The 22,148-nt window shown below is 43.0% G+C and overlaps 1 protein-coding gene and 1 long non-coding RNA gene across 2 annotated transcripts in view; one reads left to right on the forward strand and one right to left on the reverse strand.

Annotated features, from left to right (window-relative positions):
- RORA (RAR related orphan receptor A) overlaps positions 1-22,148 on the forward strand; it is a 753,017-nt gene that overhangs the window by 308,233 nt on the left and 422,636 nt on the right. The gene's annotated exons all lie outside the window — the stretch shown is intronic.
- On the reverse strand, positions 1,935-8,710 carry LOC117070567. The gene is made up of 2 exons (XR_004431968.1): positions 8,528-8,710; positions 1,935-2,317 (listed from the first exon to the last, which is right to left on the reverse strand). It is a non-coding gene; the product is annotated as an uncharacterized LOC117070567 (long non-coding RNA).

Below are 22,148 nucleotides of genomic sequence, written 5' to 3' on the forward strand. Positions count from 1 at the left end.
GGACAAGTTTATAAATTCATGTAGCTACCATGGTAGTATTATACAGAACAGTTTCACTGCCCTCAAAATCCTCTGTGCTCTGCCTGTTCATCCCTCCCTCCCCTAAGCCCCAGAAACCATTGATCTTTTTCATTATGTTTTCTCAAAGAGTTATTTCTTAGAGATACAAACTGATGTATATATGCAAAAAAAGCATACCATCTGTAGACTATGTATACATTTTTTAATGGTTGGGGAAACATACAGATGAAACAAAATTGGCCATAGGCTGATAATTATTGAAGCTGGGTGATGGGGTCCATGGGGGTCTGTTACATTGTTCTCTTTAGTTTTGTATATATTCAATATTGGCCATCAAATTTAAAAAATTTTAATAATGAATGACCATATATTGAGTACCTGCCATGTGTGAGGTTCAGGGCTAGGTGTTTTACATGCAGCTTCTTATTAGATCCTCACAGCAGCTCTGTTAGTGAATTGTATTATGCTGGTTTCTCAGATGAGGAAGATGTAGCGTAAAGGTAAAGTGAATTCCAAAAGCCACATGGTGAGTAGCAGAGATGGGAATTGAACCCTGTTTTTTCTTTAATTGTATTGGAGCATAACACATACAAAGAAATGTGTACAGATCATATTTGTGCAGCTCAATGAATTTGTAGGTGAACACATCACCTATACACACATAATGAAACGGAATAGGATCAGCATCTCCAAAACCACCTCGGGACCTTGCCAGTCACTACCCTTCCTCAGAGGTAACCACTGTCTTGACTTCTAGCACCTTATTGCATATATTTTGAACTTTATTTAAATTGAATCTTGTGGTATGTACTATTTTATGGATGGCTTCTTCTGCCTAATGTTCTGTGTGTAGAATTTGTCCGTGTTGATGCCTATAATGGGTCTTTCCTTTTCGTTGCTGTGTAGTATTCCACGGTAGAAATATGCCATGATTGATCCACTCTGTTATGGATGGAATTAGTGGTATTTCCACTTTGGTGTTTTTATGAATGGTGGCTCTGTGAATATTCTTATACATGTCCTCAGGTGGATATATGTATGGATTTCTGTTGGATTTATCCTAGAAGTGGAATTGCAGGGGGCATGGGGTAGGCATATGTGAACCAGGAGCTCCAGTTTTCTTTCTATCACCCATTTTTCTCTACAAGTAGGTTAAGAAATTAACCACTTTATGTGATTAGTTCTATAAGACTGGAGAATAACACAGGGTCTTGGAAGGCTATGAGGTAGAACCAAGATTGCACTTTGGGCCTTGATATTCTGGCCCAGGGTTGATCATGAGCCCCAAGGCCTAATCCAGACATTCAAGGCTTCATAAATCTTCCCTGAAGTAAGTTTAATGCAAGAAAAGAACTCCACTGAAGTGTCCTGCATCTGTAGTTTCACACAATAGCGTGTCGTTTCAGGGCACCAAAAATCATCTCACAGAGAGAAACATGAACATACTTGTTTAAACCATCAGCAAAAGGAAAAATGTTACGAAAATTTCAATAAAATTCATCTTGACATTTGGTATACCTGAAGGTTTGTCAGCATTATAGCAATGGTCTCATCACAGTTTCATCTTTGAGGATGAACAATATCTATTGTAATAGCTCACTGTTAACTATGAACCCATGTATGTAGGCTTCTCCCTGGGGTAAGTGGTAATCCACATCTGTCACACCTGCAGTGCCCAACCTGTTGTGCCTAGCACCCAGTTCGAGTACTGGTAAAGCTTGGTGACTTTAGGCCTAAGCGAGACCTAAAATAGGTGGCCTACTGACAGTTCCAGGTGACAGCGATTGTCTGAGGATGTGGGTGATACGACAGAAAAAAATGTGGGCTTCAGATACAAATGGGCATAGGTTCAAATCCCATATCTACCTCTTCTTTGATGTTGAAAATATTACTTAATTCTTTTTTTTTTTTTTGAAAATATTACTTAATTCTGAGTCTCTCCTTCTTTAAGACAAAGATGATGAGATTAGCCTTAGAGAAATATTGGAGAAAGGTTAACTTAGATGATAGAGGTGGAAGATAAAATGATTGATTCATAGATAGAAACATGGATACTTAGATATATAGATAGATACATAGATGGATGCACACTTAGTTCCAGGGTCTCCAGAATCTTTCTTTTCTGCCTCCAAGTCCTTTGGATGTTTGGTTAGTGGGGTGAGATAGCGCTGCTGAAGCTGTGGTGGCGTTGATAAAGTAAGAGGCCTCTTCTTCCCCTTCTCCTTCGTATGTAGTTAGCACAGGAGAGTGTGTGATCCTTCCTGGCTCTTCTGTACATTCTATAAGATTTTATTTCCTGCATGGTTGAACACCAAGCATGAAGATTATTATTTGTTTATTTGTTACTGACCTGCATCCAGAAATTTTATACTAAAAACACAGATACAAAAAGATCAAAACAATATATAAAACAAAAGCAGATACCAAGCAAAAGAGAGGAAAAGAAAACCGTAATGAAAACTCCTGCCTAAAGAAAACATGGATTTTCAGCTTCCTAGCAGCTAGAGGAAAAGGGAATCGTTGTGGACTTCAGATTTCTCATTATCTAGTAGTAGGGGGGCATTGCAGGTCAGGAGGTGCAAATGTCTGCCTGCTCTTGACCAGTGAAAGGAATTTGATACAGGAGTCTTTGTATAGGTGCCGTACTCGGGTAAAAAAATATGTATTAAAAATCACAGAGTAGCTTCTATAATGGATGCAGAGGCACTCCCTATATAGGTATTATCTATATTCGCCTAGTCTCAATTTTGAAGCATCAACAACTCCTCCCTCATGAAGAAATTGCATTATGGAAAATCACTCGGAGGTGGCCTGTGTGGGCTCCAGGCCTGGCTCTGCCATTTGTCTGCTTTGTGACATTGGACTATACCTTCCTTCACCCCTTCTGGGCCCTGGGTTTCTCCTCTATTAAACGAGGGGTCTCCTGCAGTTCTAAGAGCTAAAGATTCTCTTCTTCTCCATATGCCAGGCACCCCGTTGTGTGAATTTCTCCTCCCCATGCCCGGTGATATCCAGTGAGAATCAACAGCAAGAGCAACCTCAGAGGAGGAGAGTCAACTCAAGGGGATGTGAAGGAAAAGCCAAGGAAGCCCCTGTTGCCAGGAAATACAGCCTGGAGACCAGTTTTGTCTTTGGAGGCAGGGTGGTTCATGCTTAGTGCATATTATATAAGCCGCATGTCTTTTCATAGCATCATAAGTAGATGGAACCTACCATCTCCTCTGCTTCTGCCTTCCTTATATTCTGTTGGTCCCCACAGAGCAGAGGACAGGCAGTCATTCAGTCTCCTGGGTTTTGAACCCCTTAGCCCAAGCACAAGCTTTCTGAGCTTCCTTACTCCCTGCCTAACAAGTTGGTAATTCCTGGCTGTACCCTGACTCAACAGACCTGAAGACTAGCCTGGTACAACTCAGGGCCTGCACCCTTTGCTCAAGCTCACACATCTCTTTCTGCTCCCTCCCTGTCACCAAGGCACCCCAGACATGCCCAGAAACAGGACAAACCTGCACAACTACATTCTTCACCTGCCAGAAGAAGAAAAAAATATATTTCTGATATCTCCAAGGTTCCTGCTTTTCTGTCAGTTGGGAATGAAAAGATAAAGTTCTTTCATAACAACATTTTCTTACAAAGCCACAACTAATCATGTCATTAATGGGTAATTCCAAGGTAGCTAGTTGTTGGTAATCATGCACCTCCAAAGTGCCCAGTTTCTACATGGCAATTCCAATCATAATTACCATGAAATTATATAACTGCAAATTATCCTGCCGTGTGAGTGGTGTAAATAAATACATACCTGCTCTGTGATAATAAACGTGAATGACATGGTTAGTTAATTAGTAGCCACTGGAAATTCACCAATGGGCTACCAAACCAATAACTTTCTCCTGAAAAGGGAAGAAGATGGTTGATGTTTGTTCAGTTTGGTTTAATCAAGGCTTTCGTGAAGGCATGGATACTGCCTGCTCTTTCTTTTCTCTTGGTTCCTTGAATCTAGAAAGTGAGGCTCTGTTAAGTTAGCAACCAGGACTTTCCAAGGACGTTAAGTCCCACACACTAGTTACATGACTTTGGAACGGTGCTTAATCCTTCTGAGCCTCAAATTCCTTCTCTATAAAGTGGGAGTGATGCCAGCTTGATGGCAATGCATACCTCCTAGGGTTGTCACAAGGATTAGATGAGGTTACGTACATGGACGCGTGCTATAAACTCGCCAAGGTTCGCTGTTACTGGCTGAGACTGGGAAGAAAGCCCAGCTTCACAGGCCATCCCACTTTTGTGCTTAGGGGGCTGGGTCTGATCCAGTTGGGTGTGAAGCGCTATAGCAGAGACGCTGTCATGCTTTGTCACTTGAGGGTGGCAGATTGAACCCAACGCTGAACTCTTACCACTTTCCGAAGGGAGATTATAACTCCACTTCCATCAGGAAATAAGGGCTGATGCTTCAGACGCGTGAGAGAAAGGGATTACACTCAAAGAAACTTAACTCCTGAGAGATTATATTCTCAGCCCTTGCCTTTAACTGGTAAATAAGTCAGCCAAGAGTAAACTGACCAGGAAAAACACCGGTTATGCAATGTGAGGGCTCCGGCCCAGCAAACACAGCTGCCCCTCGGCTGACATTTCCCTACTTTCTCCCAGATAGAGCTGCTTGTGGGTGCCTCATCAGTTAGGAAAATTCCAGAGGGAAAAAGTGGGACAGCACCCAGCAATTTCCCAGGAGTGTCTAGGCTAGGCTCGTAGAACTTGCAAAAATAAGATCAAGAAAGGCCACTTTCCTTATGACAGAAAACTAACGCCATTACTCTGCTTTTTGATGCACCTAAGGGCTGCACCTTGACAAATAGAAAGCTACTTTCAGGGATGATAGATTGATATTCCAAAGGGCTACTAAACTTGTAACCATAGTAACAAACAAAGCTATTACATAAAATGGCTTTGCCACGTAAAAGCAATAATTATATTAACCAGATGGGAGGAAAAAGGAGAAGGAAGTCTGATGAATGTGGAAGGCACCAGTAAATTGGATTGCAAATGCATGACATTTTCCTAAATTACATCTGTTTAGGGAGGCGGGTAGGTGCCCAAGGATGAAGAGCTGTGATGAAGTTGGGCTCAGGCCCCACCAGGTGGCAGTATGCAGAAGTTGTTGAAGCAGCTCCTCTGTTGAGGGTTTTGGGCTCTGGAAGCCGGATATTTCTTCAAGGCTTGATTTTAAAGCACCACCCCCTCCCATCGCCAGTGCGATGGGGAATTTCCCTGTTGACACTAACAGTGTAGAACTGGCCCAAATTAGACTTTATTAAGACGGATGTTGGTTGAGAAATATTCTAGTTGCAATAAGCAATGTATGCTAAGCGAAACATCAGCATGGTCTGATTAGAGCTTGAGTGTATGATACAGATCAGGGCTCACCGTGCAGTTAACTCCTGAGTTTCTACCCTGATCTCTAACACTTGGCCTTAAACTTAGCTGCACGTCAGAATCACCTGGGGGTGAGGGGGGCTTTAAAAAATACCGATGCCTGATGCCTGAGTGTCACACTCACCTATCACCTTTTCTGATTTAATTGAAGGTGATGTGGCCTGGGCAATGGTATTGAAAAAAATATATATCCAGGCAATTCTCATGATACTTTCAAGGGATGGATGAGTAGGAAGCTATTTATTAAGAGGAGGCTGATGTGAAATATTCAGAATTGGCATATTTCGGGGCAAAGGGAGCTACGGACTGACTTCCTCATCGACTGATTCCTCTTTTAGTCTAAATCTCTGTTTAATTATTCCAACTCAGAAATACCAGCTAAATCGTATAGAAAATGTTGTCCTGATGTTTTAGACTGTCTGCACGTTTGTCATTGAATACCAGGGTCTCTTCTCTTGTTTTCAGTGCATTGTGAATCTCAGTCAAGATGCCTCCTGTACAATCCCCGGTCAATCAGATCTGTCCCTTTACAAGGCTGGGAGGATTACACAACACAGATGCATTGGAGGGAATCTGAATATCTAGCTAGATCTTGTGTAATTTGACCCAATCAGTCAAATGACACATACAGGAACAGCCCTGGGAAAAGCGTCAAGTTGGCAGAACTGCCTTGTCTCCATCACTCCTCACCTCCCCCTCCAGTGCCCCACCCAGTGGATTTTAAACCTTTCTTTCCTTCCATTCAATTTTAGATGTGACATGTTGGTGGGTGCAATAATGGGTTAATCAGGGAGAGAAACACCCCCATGTCTCTGCTGTTTTATGAACTTTTTCTAATGGCCTTCCTCTAGGTGCCCTTATTATGTGATGACAGTGTGCTAAGTGCTTTATCTCATTTAATTTTCCCAGCAAATTCATGTGGAAGCCATTATTAGCTCCATTTTATAGAAGAAGAAACTGAGACTTGAAGACAGTAAATACATTGTTCTTGGCCCCATAGCCTATTGGGATTTGAACCCACATTCGAGTGAGCTATAATTCTGATCTTATGCTGCTGCTTTTTCCACTTCTTAAAGCCGAAGCTTCCTCATTTCACCGCCCAATCATGGAGCCAATAGCCACATGTGACTATTTAAATGTAAATCTAAATTAATTAAAATGATATAAAATAAAAAATTCAGTTCTTAAGTCATACCCCATTTCAAATACTCAGTAGGCATATGTGGCTAGTGGCGAAGGTACTGCAATGTGCAGAAATAGAGTATTCGTGCCACCATAGAAACTTTGACAATGCCGAGAAACAATCTGGCAAATTTTCTCCATTTAGATGAGGAACCGAGGTCCAGAGAGAAGAAGTGATGTGCCTAAGAATGAACCCCTCCTCTGCACTGGGACCTGTGCCCCACCAGTGGAATCAGTGCTGTCTGAGAACTTCCTCCAGGGCCAGCACTCTGTAGGTGTGTGCCTGTGGAGGCAGTGGCCAGGATTCAGTCAGACCACTTACTGGGGAAGGAAGTCCCAATGCTCATGATCCGAAATGCAGCTCAGAAGGCACGTTTTGATGCTTCTTCTGGCCCATGCTGGGGAGAGCAGGCTACAGAGATAACTGCCGAGAGCCTTGTTTCTGCCCTGCTGGGACTTAAAATCCGGAGGAACATATTGGGCTGGAAAAAGTTGAGTTTTTAGAATTAGATAGGCTAGTGTTCAAGTTCTGGTGTGGCTACTTTCTAGCTGGGCAATTTTGGGTGTGATAGATAGTCTCTCGGATCTCCCCTCCTCGTTTGGAAAGTCATGATCACCATAACCATCTGGTAGGGTTTGTTGTGAGTACCAAAATAAAGGGTGGAAGCATTTGGCCCAATACCTGATTCAGAGCAAGTGCCAAAGAAACGTTAGTGCCCTCCCCTTCACCAAAGCTTCTTCCTGGATGGCCCACTGGCCCCTGGAGTCCTCTGCTATTTCTGGGTTCACCCAGAAGATGAATAAGCACTTTACGATGTCTGGGATTTTTAGTCTTGACTGCTTTTGTTTTCTAAATGATGGAACTCCCAAGCCTTGGTTTCCATGGATTTGCTATCCGTTTATTAACCACATTCACAGATTACTTCCCAGTCAAGTGAGATGTTCAATAGAAAATTTATTCCAGGACACTGTGGTTTTAGTGCACAATTTTTTTAAAAAATGGGAAAGAAGCCAGCTGGACTATGAAGTATTCATTTGCATCACAAATATTTACTGCGTTCTGTGTGCCAGGTACTGTGATAAGTCTTGGAGACAGAACAGTGGACATGGTAGATAAAATTCAAATCCTGAATGCAATTCCATAAACCACAAATAGAAAGCACACCTTTGTATTTCTTGTCATGGCTATAGATCTGACTGGGGATGTATGTAAGGAGTGGCTACCTGGTTCTCACAAAGCATGGCGGTGGACTTAGTGAATTCATTCTCTGTAGCTAGGCGCCTGAATTTCCCTCACCTCCCCATGGGCAAGCACTTTGGGAAAGCCCTTTCCCCAAAGCCTCCTGCCCTTTCTCTCACAATCTGACATTGCAGTTTACATTTGGTGCTCTTGAGTCCAAAACAATGTCTTAATTCAACAAATGATCACACATCATTCCCTGGCTGTGTAAAGTACAGCAAATTAGCACAGCCAAAGCAGGAAATATTTGCTCTGAATGTGCACCCCTCTTTGTTTTCACAGCCTCTTTCCAGTCACTGGAGTGCAGATCATCTATTGCCAGACACCATGATATACACTAGGGTTACAGAGGTGAACAGGCATGGTCCCTTTTGTACAAAACTCACAGTGTGAAAGGGAGACAGACATTAACAGAAACACTTAATCCACCAGACTGAGTTCCATAGGAAGCAGTGACATGGCAAAAGGAGTGGCCAATTGTTTGGAGGGAACTATGAGATGGAAAGAAGAGGAAAGATAATTTTCAAAAGACAAAACAGCATGCATATAAAGGCATATTTTTTGTTGAGAGCCCCTTTAATAGACTCTAACTCTACAGCTGTTACTTTGACACCCTATACAGTAAATCCATAGTATTTAAGCAGATTCTGTACTCACCCAAATATTTGCCCGTAGCCGTTCTTTAACCATGTCTGCTGCTAACAAATACCAGCAAAGCACAGCATTGTCTTTGTTTTAACATTTGCCTTAAAATAGGGCCACCTTTCTGTTTTCCACCTGACTCACAGTGAAACAGAAAAACCTGGAATGAAGTAAGTCATTTGGTGCCCTGAGATAAAGGACAGCACAGCCTGTCACGTGGCAGTCACGGGGGAAGTTGTACTGACAGTCTCTTAGAAATGTAAAAACAATAAGGGGACTTGGCAACCAGAATGGAATACCAAGATGTTGCCCAATTTCCTCCAGGCTTTCCTAGGAGAGGTGGGTGTAGGAGGCTGGGGTGGAGGGGCTGAACACAGGCTTGCTCTACTGGCTCTAGAAACCAGAGGTGTAACCAGGAGCTCTCTGTAACTTTCCAGGTGGTGAGCATGGAGGCTGTGGATGTGGCAGGGATTTCCATGTCCACACCAAGGGCCCCTCCCTGAGCCTGAGCATGGGGTAGTGAGCTCTGAGCTCACTCCAAAATCCCAGCACATAACCTCTCAGAAGCTGGGGAAAGAGGAAGTCCTTCAAAGCATGGCTGCCCTTACCCAGTGTTTTGTGGAGCCTCCTTTAGGCAGATTATCAGTAAGAATAAACCCTATAGTGCTATAATGGGCAAGCAGTGATACTTTTTCAGAGCACTATTTTTTTCAAATTGAACTTGTTTCTAAAACTGAATTGTGGTAATGGTTGTACTACTCTATACATTTACTGAAAATCATTAACTGTCATTAAATTGGATGCTTATAATTTGTGGGTTTTGTGGTATATAAACTATGCCTCAGTAAAGCAGTTCTAAAAGATTTTTTCTTTTTTTTTATTTTTATTTTTTTTCGAGGCGGAGTCTCGCCACCCAGGCTGGAGTGCAGTGGCGCAATCTCGGCTCACTGCAAGCTCCGCCTCCCGGGTTCATGCCATTCTTCTGCCTCAGCCTCCTAAGTAACTGGGACTACAGGCGCCCGCCACCATGCTCAGCTAATTTTTTTTTTTTTTTTTTGTACTTTTAGTAGAGACGGAGTTTCACCATGTTAGCCAGGATGGTCTCGATCTCCTGACCTCGTGATCCACCCGTCTCGGCTCCCAAAGTGCTGGGATTACAGGCATGAGCCCCCGTGCCTGGCAAAAAATTTTAAATCACACCTGTTAATGAATTCCCCAAACACTGTTTCTCTAGCACCAAGAGGTGGTGAATTTTTTTTTTGGAGACAGAGTCTTGCTCTGTCACCCAGGCTGGAGTGCAGTGGCATGATCTCTACTCACTGCAAGCTCCACCTCCCAGGTTCACGCCATTCTCCTGCCTCAGCCTCCTGAGGAACCGGGACTACAGGCGCCCAACACCATGGCCGTCTAATTTTTTGTATTTTTAGTAGAGACAGGGTTTCACTGTGTTAGCCACGATGGTCTGGATCTCCTGACCTCGTGATCTGCCCATCTTGGCCTCCCAAAATGCTGGGATTACAGGCGTGTGCCACCACGCCCAGTGAGGGGGTGATTGTTTTGTTTTGTTTTGTTTTGTTTTGTTTTGTTTTGTTTTCTGAGACACAGTCTCCCTCTCTTGCCCAGGCTGGATGGAATAGAGTGGTGCAAACATAGCTCACTCTAGCCTTGAACTCCTGGGCTCAAACGATCCTCTCATCTCAGCCTCCCAAGTAGCTAGAATGACAGATGCAGCCCACCACATCTGGCTATTTTTTTTTCTTTTTCTTTCTTTTTTTGTAGAGACAAGATTTTGCTGTGTTGCCCAGACTGGTCTCAAACTTCTGGCCTCAAGCAATCCTCCCACATGGGTCTCCCAAAGTACTAGGATTATAGCCATGAGCCACTGCACCTGATCTGGTTCAGAGGGTTTAACAGGCATTGTCTTAAGCAAAATAGTGGACAAACGGGGGGGGTTCTAATATGCCTGTTGTGCCCTTTCTCCACTTCTGTGACCTTCCCTCAAATCAGTTACTGGGTGCGTCGCGGTGGCTAATGCCTGTAATCCCAACACTTGGGGAGGCCAAGGGGGTCAGATCACTTGAGGTCGGGGGTTCGAGATCAGCCTGGTCAACATGGTGAAACCCTGAAGTTTAAGAAAAACTTAGCCAGGTGCACGCCTGTAATCCCAGCTACTTGGGAGGCTGAGGCATGAGAATCACTTGAACACAAGAGTTGGCGATTGCAGTGAGCCGAGATTGCACCATTGCACTCCGGCCTGGGTGACAGAGTGAGATTCTGTTTCAAAAAAATGAATAAATAAATAATCCATTACCTAACACTTCTCTTTTAGCCCCTCTTTCTCCCAAAAAGAATTGCTTAATATTTTACTTACTCATTAATGAATGTGTCCTTGGCTTTTTAATATATTTGCACTTTAAACCTGTCTCTCATTGTAGAATGATTTTTAAAATCTTTATTCAAAGGATTTGAAATCTTAAGGGAAGGGATAGAAGGGTATTGAAGAAGAAAGGCTTCCCCTGAGATCCTAGAAATCATAACAGGAAGGCAGCTATCTATTTTGTACACCAGTAAAGTCAGCTGACTGAGTATGATGGAAATTGGGTTGATCTGATGTTTTCAAATATGGCCATGGAAATGGCCTTGAGAGCAAAGGGTATGCTGAAGACTAGTCCAGCCCTTTCATCAGTTCACCAGTGCATCAGATACAACCAGGAGCTTCCATCACAGAGGAGCTTACTGTAGTTACAAAAACAGCCAGAGTCAGCCGGGCTCAGTGGCTCATGCCTGTAATCCCAGCACTTTGGGAGGCTGAGGCGGGTGAATCACCTGAGGTCAGGAATTTGAGACCAGCCTGGCCAACATGATGAAACCCTGTTTCTACCAAAAATACAAAAAAAAAAAAAAAAAAATCAACTGGGCGTGGTGGTGGGCACCTGTAATCCCAGCTACTCAAGAGGCTATAAAGTAGAAGAATCGCTTGAACCTGGAAGGTGGAGGTTGCCGTGAGCCAGGATCGCGCCATTGCACAATAGCCTGAGCAACAATAGCAAAACTCCATCTCAGAAAAAAGCAAAAAACAAAAAAAAAAAACAGCCAGAGACTCGTAAAGATGATTTATGTCCATGGAGAGAAGTGTGAAGTCCTAAATATTGACATGACCGACAGTGTGGGGATGAATTTAATTAGTTATTACAGTATCACTCTTTTAACCTTTAAAAGCATTTTGCATGTATCAAGAGAGAAGCCATGTGATTCCATGGAGAAAATGAGATGGAACTAGCCAATCTGGGTTTGTACCTTTTCTGTTGCTCTCTAAGTTCTTTGTGAACTTAGAGCCACCTAAACTGTCTGAGTCTCAGTCCTCCCATATCTACAGTGGGACCCCCAACTTCACAAGGTTGTTTTGAGGTACATGGTATTCACCTGCTTCCACATATTGCAGAGAATAATTGTGATTGAATAAGAGGAGCATGTCACAAATTAAAATGCTTTACACTATTTACTCGATCTTCCAAATAGTTTTCTGAAAAAAGATATCGCAGATGGCTATTACTACCTGATGGCAAAGAAACACAGTAGTGGCTAAGTGACTTGCCTAGGATTAATACCCACGTCTCCTGATAAAAATAGGGCTTTCTGGAAGCTAGCATTTTTAAGATTCTGGGTTAGTTTCCACTGTGGTTTAGGGAATCCAGACAGGGGATGTCAACATTGACATTTCAGAACCCTTCCAATTAGTCTCAAGAGTTCAAATATCTCACTCTGTTCAATACAACCTGGAGTGTAATCATTTGTTGGTAATAACCTAGCCCTTGTTTAGCCTCATGGATCTGACTCTGAACCTGGACATCCTATGGACAAAAACACCACTTGCTTTTTATTGGCATGTTGGGTAGAACGGCTCCACACAGCTAGGAAACAATTTTATTTTTCCCCTTTGCAACTCAATTATGAGGCTGAAGGGCACATATAGATTTTTCTGCAGGAAGCAAAGGGCTTTCAGGCTTACTTGAGTAGATTTCTGCATCACCTCCGTGGTAAAGGGTTAGCTGCTTTTAAGAGGCAAAAATGCCCAGACTGAAATAAAGAAGGAAAAAAATAATAATAATACATTCCACATCGCCTTGTAAAAAATAGGGAGGTGTTCTCAATCTTGGCCTTTCACTCCTGTCCCACTTGAGGCCAGTCTCTTTCCAGAGGCTCTGTGGAACAACAAGGGCCCTGTGTGGTGGTGAGAACGCTGAATTGGGAGGCAAAAGCCCATGCAAGGGTTCTGTCCCTAAATGTGACACATGCTGAGTGGGGATCCTGTTCAGAACCTTCAACCTTCTTTTCCTCTGTTTCTCTACCTTTAAAAGGAGGGAAGTAGATCGACTACTTTAACAAACACCCCCTTTGTAAATAACTTGTGGCTTTATTTTCCATAGATTCTTTCTCAGAGTACATCTTTCTCCATTTATTTATGTGTGTGAGGGTTCAATAGTTTGATAAAGGCTATATGTGAGAGAAGATGGAAAGGCAGGAATAAGTTTTGGTCTTGGGTTTACTGCTAACTTTGACTTTTCCCGTTAGCCCACCTAGGTTCTAAGGAGCCAGTCTCCAGAGCTTCGACACATGGGGTACCAGGCTCTGTTTTTCTGTTAAAATCCCGCAAATTTCCTGACTCCTCGGAACAGCTCATCTCAGCTGGGAGTCTGTGGCTGAGGCTGGCCAAGACGTCGGCAGACTACCTGGAATGGAACTCCAAGCAGGTCGAAGCTTGGGAGCCTGTGTCCTTGCAGTCTGAATATTTGGGGTGGAGAGAGGTTAACTCTGTTATGCTCACCGCTGGGACCACAGCAAAAATTCCTTTGCCACCATTTCTGTAGTCAGGTGGAGCTGTCCAGGGTTCAGGTGGCTTTCCAGGACTTGCTTCAACTTGCCTGGAGATGGGTGGTGTGAGCAGACCCCTGGGTGTCTCTCTCTGGAAGTAATAATGACAAAGAGGTTTGTCCACTGAGGGAGAAATGAATCCCCAAGTCTGAGGGGACATCCCTTTTCTTCAAACAATCTCTGAGTTGTTTGCTACAGTAACCTTAGAACTCTGTAAAAAAAAAAAAAAAAAAAGAAAGAAAGAAATAAAAATAAGTAAAAGAATCCCCATCTTCAGTATACCAAGCAGCATGCAAGGCATAATCGCTTCAATTCTTGGCATCTGGCACAATGTTCAGTTGGCAGAACCACACTTTCTGTGGGGGTAATAAGCTTAATATTTAGCCTGCATTACTGGGGCAGTGGTGAGGGGAGGGCGACAAAATGGGAGAGAGACCGCTGTAGGAATGGATATTGAATTCGAAGTATTATTGTTGGAATCTCTGGAGAAAATGGCTCCCGAACATACAGGATTTTCAGTACAGTTTAAAAAAGGAATGACTCTTCTGGTTTTTCCATTTATTGTAGCTTCCCAAAGCTTATTTTTAGTAGCACTAATAGTGCCGCCTACCCCTGTACTCATTTTCTACAGATTTGAAAATTTGGTATTATCCTGTCTCTCCAGAGGTGCCTTCTATTTCTAAAACATTGGTACCATGGAGGGGGGAAAATAGGGCATTTTCTGACAGAGAAGAGCCTTGGATATTTGCATTCCATTTTCATTAGTATTTTTTGTTTCTCTCAGTTCATTCTGAATCAATGGAAAACATATTTAAATGGATATAATGTGATGTCAAGTGCCTCTGGATACCAAAAGCGTCCCCTCCACACACACACCCCACGGTCAACTCAGGCATGAAGGTGCATGTCCCCTCAGGGCCAGGCTAATGGTGGCCCTGACTCAGAGGCAGGCCTCACCAACATGGATCAACTGTAAACTAAACTACAGAAGGCACCCATGCCCTGGGTGAGCTATAGGCAGGAGAAAAAACTCAGGAACCCCAGACACATGTGGCCAGTGTGTATCTGGGCGGAGGCAGGGCATTCTGAGCATTGGAGCTGACCCCGTGCACAGCCTCACAGGCTGGAACCAGGCGTCTTTGAGTAGAAGCAGTCGAGGGACTCCCATTAGAGAAGTACCCTCTGGGTTCACTGTGCACCTGGGAGCAAGGTTTCTCACGACAGACTCTGCTGCTGAAAAATTACAATGTTTGAGCTCTAACTGGAGTTACAGACCTTGGTGACTTTGCATAGCCCTCTTCACGAGCGGGGCAGCCTTGCAAATGACACATGGGAAGTGGAGGGTGTGCAGCAAATGCTGTTTGTACGTGTTGGCTCTGGAAGTGGCGAAGTATTTCTGAAAAAATACTAAATGTGGGCATCCTCAGCCGAGGGCTCCTCCTTTTATCAAGAGATGGCTTTGTGACAGCATGGGTGTCTGAGTTGTGACAGGCTCATTACAGGTCAAGTTTTGAGAAAGTATTGCTATGTTAAATTTCCACATATGGCCTCTTCTAGCACAAAGAATTCACAAATTAAGAGCCTAAAATGTTACATCTGGAAGTGGCTTGAGAGATCTTCTAATCTAGCTTGTTATGTAATCAAGGGCACTGAGCCCAGAGAGGGAATGTCAAGGTCAAGGTAACCCAACTGGTATCTGGTCTGAGTGGATGGCCCCTGTCTCCTGAGTCCTCTTTCATTGCTCTTTCCACTGACTTTGGAAGGTGACAGATGGAATGGCCACCAGGACGTGAGAGACATTTAGAGAGATGTCCATTCCATGAATCGCCCATGACTGCCCCTTCCCTTTATCTTGCCTCCAACCCTCTTCTTCCAAACTCTTCCGTGCTGTGTAGCCCTGGATGAGTTGCCTCACCTCTCTGTACCTTGCTTACCTCAGACGATGTTGATGATGATGGTGGTGATGGTGATCATGTTGGTGGGGGGCTGAGGATGATGATGATACCTCCCTCCCAAAGTGATCATGTATCAGAATGAGCCTCAGAGTCAGAAAATTGGGTTTAAACCCTGGTGCTCCATCCTTCTAGCTGCTTGGAGCATTTTGAGTCACATACTCACTCTGAGCCTCAGTTTCCTTAGTTTTAAAATAGAGGAAATAATTCCTAACTCATAAAGTTGTTATGAGGATTAATTGACAAACTATATATGTAAAGCTCTTAGCGCAAATGCTCGATATATAGCCCCTGCTATTACTATAATTGCCAGTAACAATAATGAGTTCGAAAAATGCAGGTACAAGTTTTTTTTATAATCCTAATGTGCAATAAAAATATTAGTTATTATTAACCAACGTGGCCATAGTATCCATCCCAGGTTATTGGTAAGATTCCTGCATAGCTAGCCCCTGGATCGGCCAGATCTGGGTACTAGATTTGCTTGCTAAAATTCATTAAATCACTTGTTTGCCTCTGATACAGTCTGGCTATTTCTTACATGGCCAAAGAGAACACAGAGAGCATTAAGCTGCAAAAGAAAAACTACAAAGAATATTTCAGAGAGGGAGAGATTTCCTAGAATGACTGGGACCACCTCCCTGCCAGTTTGATTTCCTGTGCAGATGTGTGTGTTGAAAAGATTGATGTGGGCACGACCTTTAGACCCTGTTTGAAAATTACACATACAAATGGTACTTTAATGGTACATGTGGTAGTTGGGGGGTTGTGTTAATTACTTTTGAATAGAGAGATGGTGATAATTCACTAGCTCAGCCCCTGGTAGTTAATTTTGTTACATCCAGGGGAAAATTCTGTTGGGGTCTATGAGTAGCTATGGTGCAATTAGGCAGCAAGAAGGTTTTTGTCGGTACAGTTCCTATTGATTAGTATTTACTTTAAAAAGAGTAAAAGCTATTCCCTCACGCCAGGGCTGCCTAATCTGTCAGAAGAAGAGGCTACATGTTTCACAGACGCAAAGCAGGCTTGTTCATATATTATGAAGCCCCCCAAAAGAGAGTCCAGTATAAAAATCTTCCCAACTGGTTTTAATGATGCTCAAATAAAAGGCATATACCACAGCCAAGATCTCATTAAAAGAGAGAAGTCTTTTTGTAGATTTGCTGATTTATTTATGAAACACCTCTGAAATATTTATAAATGCTTTCCTGATATTTATCTGAAAATACATTTTAGGGCTTCTTTGGTGGAAGAGAGGGGGAGAATAGAGGATGAGGCGGGTGGAAGAACAAGGGGAATTCAGCACCATTTCTTTCAGTAGCAAGGAAAGGGATATGCTAGGGTATAGGAACATGTCACTAGGGGGTGCCCCAGGAACCAGGCAGGCTCTAACCTGCTCAGCACAGGTGACCGACCCCACTTGCTTGGATCTCTTAAACAGAAGCAATGGCAATCAAAAGTGCTCTGTTTAATTTTCCTGACAGAACCGGGGCAGATACAGACGCTCTTGAGGCCTTTATCACTTCCTTCACTTTTAGAGCTATTTATTAACTGAAATAATAGTTATGCTACCCCTTGCCTCAGACCTACTTTCATCTGTTTAGCAACTGCTTTCTATGAAACACAAAAGAGCTCAGTGATGACACTCGTGTCTTAATTAACCATTGAATACCTTATAGAGCAGCTGTCACAACTCTTGTCACTTGAAAGGAAGCACAGTGGTCCCTGTTTAAAAACAACAACAACAACAATACATACACAGACAAAAAAAAAAAAAAAAGTTGATCTAATGAGCTGTCTTTGACGTTTCTTAAGAATTGCATTTTTTATCATTGTGCTTTGCACTCATGTAACCATGCAAATTAAGGAACCTCTGGCTGCTCTAGAGAAAACCAGTGAATATACATTTCTCCCAACTGTTCAGAAAGAGGCATTGGTTGCCCAGTGGCACAGGGAAGTGGTCAAGATCAGAGATGATAACAGGGCTGAGACTGCATTATCAATTAAAAGAAGAACAGGGGTTGATGTCCGTTTATGTAACGAAAATATTTCCAAGCCTTCCCAACCCATGGTATGAATGAGTCTCATTAACAGTAAAGAGGAGCGCCCTCAGAGCCTCAAGCCCTCACCCATTTGTTCAGGTAATGCAGTCCTTCAGGCAGCTCCTCCCAACCTCACGTTTTTTGAGTTCCCAAATAGGTAGACATGTTTTATGTGTATTTCAGAATTAATCTGGGCTTCCACTCACTTTGGATGCTGCCTGCTACTCTGAGTTCTACCAATGTCTTCAACACTGGCCTTGGCCACCCCAAGCCACACCACCCCTATTTTTCTTTATTGTTCCTTCTCGTGGTTATGAGGAGAAGGCCCCAGCCACCAACCTTCTTCCGTCATTCATTACCAAGACAGGATGGCAGCCGGTGTTGAAGTGAGGAAAAAGTTTTCTGTCTCTGTGCTCATGTAGACGGGTAGTTTGAATAGAGTCGTTTGAATAGAGTAGTTTGAGCCCCAAAGTGTCCTAGAAGTTGGTGAGAGAGTTCTTTCAGTTCACATGTATAGCTCTTTCTACCTAAGGTGTGCACAGCCCCTGGAAGAGAGGGCAAAATGAGTTCAAACACCAGCCACTATACTGAAGGAGAACATCTCACCCATTTCAGTGTCTCCCCATTTACTTGCTGACTTGTGGCTGAGTCTGTTGGCCCTACCAGATTCTCTCACAGTGACCCTTTTTTTCCATCCCTATCTCCTGACTTCTGTCTGCAGTCTCCTCCTCAAGCCGTCATACTTGTCTATACATGTCTGAATCTTGATTGTTGCTACAGTTCAAGTTCACCTCCCCAACTAGGAGGCTCCTTAACCCCCATACAAATAACCATTGAGGGAAAAGTCTCTCCCCTTACTCCAACACCATATATCTGAAGCTCAGCTCTCTTCCAGCCAGGACCCTCATATCATAAAGAAAAACGTTATTAAGGGAGAAGGCTTTCAGTAAAACCCAGGATATATCTTAAGGAGGATAAATGTTCAAATGGCATAATAATTGGCTTGTTTCAAATATGTTGTGATAGTTATATGTTATTTGAATCACCACAAAGGGCACCGATACCTAAACTGCTCTGCAAATTCCTCAAAGGCAAAACAAATGCTGAACACTCATATGCATACTGAGCATTCAGTGTGAATGACAGAGAAATCGTAGCAACCTGAGGATTGTTATTATTGAACTTTCATTTTTGTAAGCAAACAAGATACTTTATACATCATATATGAATGCAAAATGTACCCCCACAAGCTTATCAAATCAATGAAGCAACAAAGCATGATATAAGAGGTTTGCTGTGGAAGTTTTAACATGTTAGAAGATATTATATCCATTGTTACCCCCATTTAAATCACTATGTGAACTTGTGGAGATCGACCTCCGATTTTGCATAATTTTAAATTCATGGTCCCTGGGAAGGGAATCACCCCTTTAATAACTATTGTGTTTCTCTTTATTCCAAATAAGGCGTGCACTCATCTGTGAATTTTTGTTGGGCTAGCACAGTGTAAAATTGCCACTTTGCATTGCATACTACTTGGTGAAATAGTAGGTAGAATATAATAGCTTTGCCAGTTGAATTTCAAAATAAAGCAGAACCTTGAACATTGGTACCCTATCGTGTGCTTTGGGCTACAGAGACTGAGGAGGCCTGATGCAAACTGGACAGAATTAGGACTCTGAGGATGACTGACTCACAGGGAAAAGGATGGTTCCGGAAGATGTTTTATATAAAGCTGCTTGCCACAGTAGGGCCCATAAATGCGTCCAACAGTAGAAACAACAGATCCTGCTGGTCGCTGCCAAGAGTACCTCTGGGAAGACAGGCAGTGTTACTTGATTTACTCTGAAGTTGCAATGAGAAGAGTCTAGAGCCCAGTTTTGAGGGCTTCATGTGCCGTTAGCCTCTCTCCTCGCCTACATCATCCCCTCCTCAGGAGTCTACATTGTCTTCTCCTGGAACCTTCCAAAACAACCTTCAAGCCTGTGGTTGGTGCTTGATGAATACCTGTTGACCACTAGAGTGCCACCTCTGAGCTAATAGGCTCAGCCAGAAAGGTCAAGATAGTGTCCCATACATAGAGAGGAAGACCAGAATTCATCCCCTGAATAGAAAGCTTCGGATTAGCCTACTTTCTTTCCAAAGCACTCTTTTTTTCAACTTTATTTATTGTGTCTGGCAGATGTCCTCAATCAGGAGCTAATAAACGTGAGCATTTACACATCTTCCTTTCAGCAGAGTATGCCCCTAGATTCAGAGCATTCAAGAGCTATAGAAGAGGGGAAAAGCCTTCTGCCTAGTGAAGGGCTAGAGCCAGCTTGTGAGAGCTGATTGTGTTTCTCTTTCCCTAACTCTGAATTCGGTGACCTTGTTCAACCATGGTGGGAGTATTTTTAACACAGAAATCAGCAGACAGTAGAAAACGAGGGTTTTCCTCTCAGAGAGTCATCTTTAAGCAATGACCAGCATTGTCTTCTGCCTCACTGTACCTCTCCTTACCACTCACTTCTTGAAAAAGGTCTAAATCATCTTTCAGCTATGTAAACATGGCTCTAAAACAACACAAGATAGAGTCTGATTCACAGCAGAGGCAAGCCCTGCTGCTTCTCTAGGCCTGGATTCTAAATGCAGAACAGTGAACCTGGAAGCAGCATTCTTAGGGTTGAGCCATTCTCACGTGTAAAAGGAGAGTTGCTTTCTTTTTTCAAACCCATTTTTGCAGGATGGAGGGTCCTGTCTTCATCTCAGATGAATCAGTGGGAAGCTGATCCACAGCCCGCAAATCCCTTTTACTAAGAAGGATCACCTGATAAGCTTTGGGTTACTCTGTGTTTTTTTTAAAAAAACAAAAATCATAAAATTGAAAGAGTTCAACATAGATTTGAATCTAAGGAGCCTTCACTGCAGAGTTTATCTGCTGACCATATGACACTACGAGGACAGCTTTTAAAAAGCCAAATATCAATGGCTGAATAATGGAATCGAAATAGAAAATCGAGTTAGAACTGCATTAAAACAAGTCATGTTATTATTCAGCTTTATCTATAATATTGTCCAATCCGTATTTTGGTAGTGGCATAGAAAACAAATCTGATTCAATATGGTTAATTAGCCTCTGGGTTCCCAAGGTGTGAGCTGAGGCACCCTGGACATTGCAGTGGCCTCAAAGGGATACCAGGAAATATTTTAAATAGTTGAGGAAAATACAGCAATTCTTGACATCTGTCAGACACCGTGTGAACTACTAGCTCAAGGTAGTTCACAGTTTCACTACTGGAATGCATAACTTTCTTTCAATGATGTCATACCTTTAAGAAGCTAAGTTTTTGTCAGTTGCCATAATATAAAACAGCACCATGTGAAAATCAGTGTGGAGCAGGAAACAAGGGTGAGGGCATGCAACCAGATGCCAGAGTTTGAGAAGTTGTGTATTGCCTAACAGGCGCGTACATCTCACTATTAAGCACTTATGATTATTTAACAATGAATAGGACTCATCTTTCTTTTAGTTTATGTGTATTCTTTTTTCAGAAATCAAGTTGTTAGGACATAAATACTTGATAAGTTATTTGGGTCTAATTTACAAATAAACAGAACTGTTAGGTATTTCTTTCCGCCGAGGTGGGCTGTAAAAATGGACGGAACCATTAGGGACATCATGAATCGCCGGGTGTGGTGGATCATACCTGTAATCCCAACACTTTGGGAGGCCGAGGTGGGTGGATCACCTGAGGTCAGGAGTTCGAGACCAGCCTGGCCAAATGGCAAAACCCCATGGCTACTAAAAGTACAAAAATTAGCTGGGTGTGGTGGCGGGTGCCTGAATCCCAGCTACTCGGGAGGTTGAGGCAGGAGAATCGCTTGAACCTGGGAGGCAGAGGTTGCAGTGAGCAGAGATTGCGCCACTGCAGTACATCCTGGGCGAGAAGAGCAAGACTCCATTTCAAAAAAAAAATCGTGAGTCAAGAGCATATAAGACTTTCTGAGTTAGACAATGTAAAAGGTAAATGACAAATGTCCACTATTGAGTAAATGACAAGAAGTATTTATTGTTTGCCTTCTGCATATAGGCATAATTTCAATACTAAACACATATTCTCACACATGCACATGCATAGGCACATACACACACAAAGTATCTGGCCTAAAGAGAGGCGGAAAGGAATAATATTCAGGAGGTAGTATGTGTCAGGGGCGGATACTTTACATGTAAACTTACTGTATCTATACAAAAACCTAGGAGGAAGGCCATATGGTCCTAATGTTTTTTTTTTTTGAGATGGAGTGTTCCTCTGTTGCCCGAGCTGGAGTGCAGTGGCATGATCTCAGCTCACTACAACCTCTGCCTCCTGAGTTCAAGCAATTCTCCTGTCTCAGCCTCCCGAGTAGCTGGGACTACAGGCGCACGCCACCACGGCCGGCTAATTTTTGTATTTTTAGTAGAGACGGGGTTTCACTATGTTGGCCAGGATAGTCTCGATCTCTTGACTTCGTGATCTGCCCGCCTCAGCCTCCCAGAGTGCTGGGATTACAGGTGTGAGCCACCGCGCCCAGCTCATATGGTCCTCATTTTATAGATTATAAGGCAGTTTCAGAAATAAGATATATGCCTGAAACACACATGGGTAGTAAGTGAACAGTCTCGTATTGGACCCAGCTCTGTCTGATTCTGAGGCATATTCAGCCTCATGCTACCAGTTGTAGTACACTATTATGATGGCAGTATTAAAATAGCAATCCACGTGTTTCAACATAAATGCAAAAGATATC

Source organism: Trachypithecus francoisi, unplaced genomic scaffold (genome assembly GCF_009764315.1).
Source record: "Trachypithecus francoisi isolate TF-2019V2 unplaced genomic scaffold, Tfra_2.0 Lachesis_group3, whole genome shotgun sequence".
Lineage (NCBI taxonomy): Eukaryota > Metazoa > Chordata > Mammalia > Primates > Cercopithecidae > Trachypithecus > Trachypithecus francoisi.